The sequence below is a fragment of the Mastomys coucha genome, unplaced genomic scaffold (genome assembly GCF_008632895.1).
Source record: "Mastomys coucha isolate ucsf_1 unplaced genomic scaffold, UCSF_Mcou_1 pScaffold21, whole genome shotgun sequence".
NCBI classification, from domain to species: Eukaryota; Metazoa; Chordata; class Mammalia; order Rodentia; family Muridae; genus Mastomys; species Mastomys coucha.
Genome location: NW_022196904.1, coordinates 152,288,573 through 152,292,713, shown reverse-complemented (window position 1 = coordinate 152,292,713; position 4,141 = coordinate 152,288,573). Strand labels below are relative to the sequence as shown.

At 41.0% G+C, this 4,141-nt stretch overlaps 1 long non-coding RNA gene across 1 annotated transcript in view; it reads right to left on the bottom strand.

The window, feature by feature from the left end:
* The window catches only part of LOC116101117, a 9,512-nt gene extending 5,604 nt beyond the window's left edge, over positions 1–3,908 (bottom strand). Inside the window, exon 1 of the long non-coding RNA XR_004122788.1 lies at positions 3,808–3,908. This is a non-coding gene — a long non-coding RNA (uncharacterized LOC116101117). The remainder of the gene's footprint in view (positions 1–3,807) is intronic.
* Between the last annotated feature and the right edge of the window lie 233 nt (positions 3,909–4,141).

Genomic DNA, 4,141 nt, shown 5'->3' with positions numbered 1-4,141 from the left:
AGAGAGAGAGAGAGAGAGAGAGAGAGAGAGAGAGAGAGAGAAACATCCTTCCTACACCAAGGCTGGTTACCAAAGCCTGTGGCTGGGGCTACCTTGAACCTGAATAAGCAAGCACCGTAGGGACTCTGACCTTCTACCTGCCCCATGCCTCTTAGCAACAGTTTAGACTTCACTAAACTCTGTGTGTCCATTCCTGTTGTCAGTCCTTCAAGGCCTTATCATTCTTTGTTGAAGTAGTATACAAGTAGCCGGCTTTGGATGTTGGAGTTATTCTCTTGTGTAGAGCTCTCCCTGGTATCTCTAAAATTAATAAAATGTGATTTTTTTCACCTTTTAATTAGGTCTTATATTTAGTTTCAGCCAAAAAGGACCACAGAAACACTATAGGTGTGTGTTGGTGAAATAGCTCAATGGTTAAAGATGTCCGGCATGCAAGCCTGGAGACCTGACTTTGATCCCTGTAACCCACATAAAGAGAGAAAAGAACCAACTCCACAGAGTTGTACTCTGCCCTCCACAAGTGTGAGGTAGCATGTGTACACACATGCATCACACACACAGGCAATGCTTAATAAATATATTAATGATGATTAGGAGGGGGAGTGGAAGATAATGGAAGGGGAGCCACTCTTCCCCTATAACTCTCATGTATTCAAATACTCATCAAACAAAAGTCCTTTAATAATGGGTGCTATGGTATAAATATTTCTTGCAAATCATATTCTAGAAATATGGTTTTCCAACAAATTGAGCATGCACCAGTGTCCTCTGCCGAGCTCTTAAGAGTTCCAGGCCCTAATGCCAGCATGCCTCATTTAACTGGCTTAGGATCTGGGTTGGGGGCAGGTATCTGAGGAATGGGGCTTCTGTCATGTCTTGCTCAGGCTGCTGTCCTGAGACCAGCTCCTCTGCTCCAAAGTCCCAAAAGATGGCTTTTGGGAATAAAAATTTCTGTTATAAATATCTCATTCAGATCAGTTCACTAAACTGTCTTATGAGTCATAGGATACTAGTATTATTCAAATGAAGAAACTGAGTTTTGAGAAAATAAGGTAGCATTCTCAAAGTAACTCAGCCAACAAATTGTGGGTACAGACCGATATTAGAATTCTACATGCAAATGTGTTGCCGTGGCTTTCCTGTGGGTAAATTTCAACTTCCCAGATGTTCACAAAATCTAGATGTGGACTTTGGACCTGTGAGAATATTTTGGTGGTGTGTTTAGTGGCTAACTCACCTTGTTCTGAGACAGATGCTGTGCTTTGAGAAACAGTCCTATTGGGGTTTCTTTACTACATCTCCAAGGAATGCTTCTGACTATATAGAAATGGCCAAACCTGTGGACTCATCACAACACTAAAGTGCATCCACTCTTCAGTTTATGGCTTTTAGTGTAGGGAGATGGTGGGAGGAAGGAAAAATAACCACCTACTGCAAACCATCCTATTTTTATTTCTTTTTGATGTCATTTACAGTACTGGGTATGGAGCTGTTTTCGAGAGCTCTGTGGAAGTCACTTTTTCAATAGTCCAGATGGTTCTGAGAAATAGTTAAGGCGTCTCGTGAAGCAAGGGTATGATCCTGACTCAGGAGGAATTGGTCAAGTAAATCATTTTGTTTCAGTTGCTGCAGCCTCTGAGCATTGAAAATAATCACATACTTTATTGGCTTATTAACTCATTGCTGAAGTTACTGACAGCCCAGTTGCAACTTCATGGCTGATCACACTCCAAAGCTTCTTTATTGCTTTTTTACTTTTTAATTTATTTTATTTTTTTGCTCTCTGCCTGTTTACATCCCTATAGCCATAACTAATGAAATGTAAAGTGTAGCTAATGAAATGTAAAGTTCAACAAAGAACTCCTCTGCAAACACACACACACACACACACACACACACACACACACACACACACGGGGTGTGGGGGGGATATGATGACCTGGAACTCACTCTGTAGACCAGGCTGGCCTCGAACTCAGAAATCTGCCTGCCTCTGCCTCCCAAGTACTGGGATTAAAGGCATGCACCACCACTGCCCAGAGTGACTTATTTTTAACATCAATGTTAATTATGACATTAAAAACATATATCACTTATGACAAAAAGCTTTCATAGTAATCTTGAGCAGAAATGCCAAAAGGAACTCCACATAGCCACAAAACCAGTTTACACCAGAGCAGAACCAAAGGCTTTGTCCTCTACACTTCTGAAAAGAAGATTCCTATGATTTAACAATAGTTTTTAAATATATAACCCTGTTTTTAAAGAATTATTTTTTATTATTTTATGTTTTTATGTATTTTACCTACAAGTATGTATGTGCCCCACATGTGTGAAGAAGCCCGAGGAAAGTGGCAGGTGTCCTAGAAGTGGAGGTACAGAAAGTTCTGAGCCTCCATGTGGGTACTGGGAACTGAACTTGCATTTTCCCAATGAACAATATATGCTCTTTATTGCTGGACCATTTCTCTAGTTCTTAAAAATGTAATTCTCTTTATGAAATATTTTCTTTTTAGTATAGTACCTTCATATTTCCGCCATTCAAGAGAGTTGGTGGTCACAGCCAGCACTGTTCTGGGCCCTGTGTTGCAGTTTTCCTGCACTAACAGATTTCAGCGTGTCATAAACTTGACTCCACACTCACATCTATTGCTATTTTTTTCCTACAAGGTCCACCAAGATGTATTTCTTTCTTTTATTTACCTGCACATTTTATTTACCTGATGTTTACAACAGTGCCTGACACATGGTAAGCATCCATAATACTTGCTGAATGGATGGACAGTGATGAATCGGTAAATATGCAAAATATGTCAGTTTCTATCACCATCAGAACTCAAAACAGTTTAAAGAACTGAGGGAAGTACAGTGTAAAGTGGTGAGCGGGGCTGGCTTCGTTCTTCTGTGTGTCTAACATTTTCTAATTAATGAAGAACTAGAACAGAGTGACCCATGTTTGTCCAGTGGCTGCATCGATAATCTCTGTATCAGCGATACAGAAAATAGGCAACGGAAATATTAGTAAAATTGGAGATTATTTTAAAGAGCTCTCATTTAATCTATTCCTTATATGCCATTCTCTTACTTTTAAAATGACATGATGTGGATAAATTCCCTGAGTAAGTTCTTTCTGGGCAATTAGGACAACAAAAATCTATCTCTAACATATGCCAAGAGCAGTGTGGCTTGCCACCATATGACAAAAAGTTCAGGCAGCTGGGAACTGCTGCATAGCAAATGCCCTCATTAGTAGCTTCAAACAGAGACTCATTGTACCCCAAGGCTTGTGTGGGTCAGGGAGCCAGGACTAGGCTAACTGAATGGCTCCTTGCTTAGATCTCCTGCAGCTGCCATAAACCATACTGCAGAGCAGGCAGTGTAAACAACAGAAATGTGTACTCCCAGCGCCAGCGCCCTGAAAGCCAGGGACCTATGATAGTGTTTCCCTCTGTGGCCTGTCTCTTTCTCATCCACACAGATGATGCCTTCTTGCTGTGCTCATGCGCCACGCCATCTCTTTTGAGAGCTTGTTCCTCTTTTCATTTAAGCTTATGAGGCAGCTTAAATTTAAGTCCACCCTACAGACTTTATTTTAACTCAATCAACTCTTTGAAGGCCTTATCCTGAAATGTTGTTATATTAATCAGGGCCTGTCCCACAAGTCATGATTTAACGTTATTTACATTTTTTTTTTTTTGGAGAGCCTCATTCTCAAGGTGGTGGTTAAAACTTCAACATATGCCTTTGTAGTACGGGGACAGCATTCAGCTTTTAAGAGTCTTCCATAGTTTGGGGCCGTGGTCTCACCTGATGGCTGGGTAAAGTTCAGCTTCTTAACTCACACGTGATTGACAGGTCTCAGTCTTCCTGGCCGATGTCTTCAGACTTTAGTTGTTGTCCCGTGGCTTTTTTCCAGGCTTTCCGATTTACCTCCTAATAGAGCCCCTGGCTCCCCTTTGATAAATCAAACTGAGGTTGGTAACTATGTAGGAATAAGACAAAGAACATTCTAGACAGAATTCACAGACTCTGTGTAATACAGCTCTGAAGTGACATACCTTTGCTATTACCACATCCCAGAGGCCACACTGACCAACCTAGAAAATTCTGTGGGAGAAGACTGTACAAGAGAACAAGAACC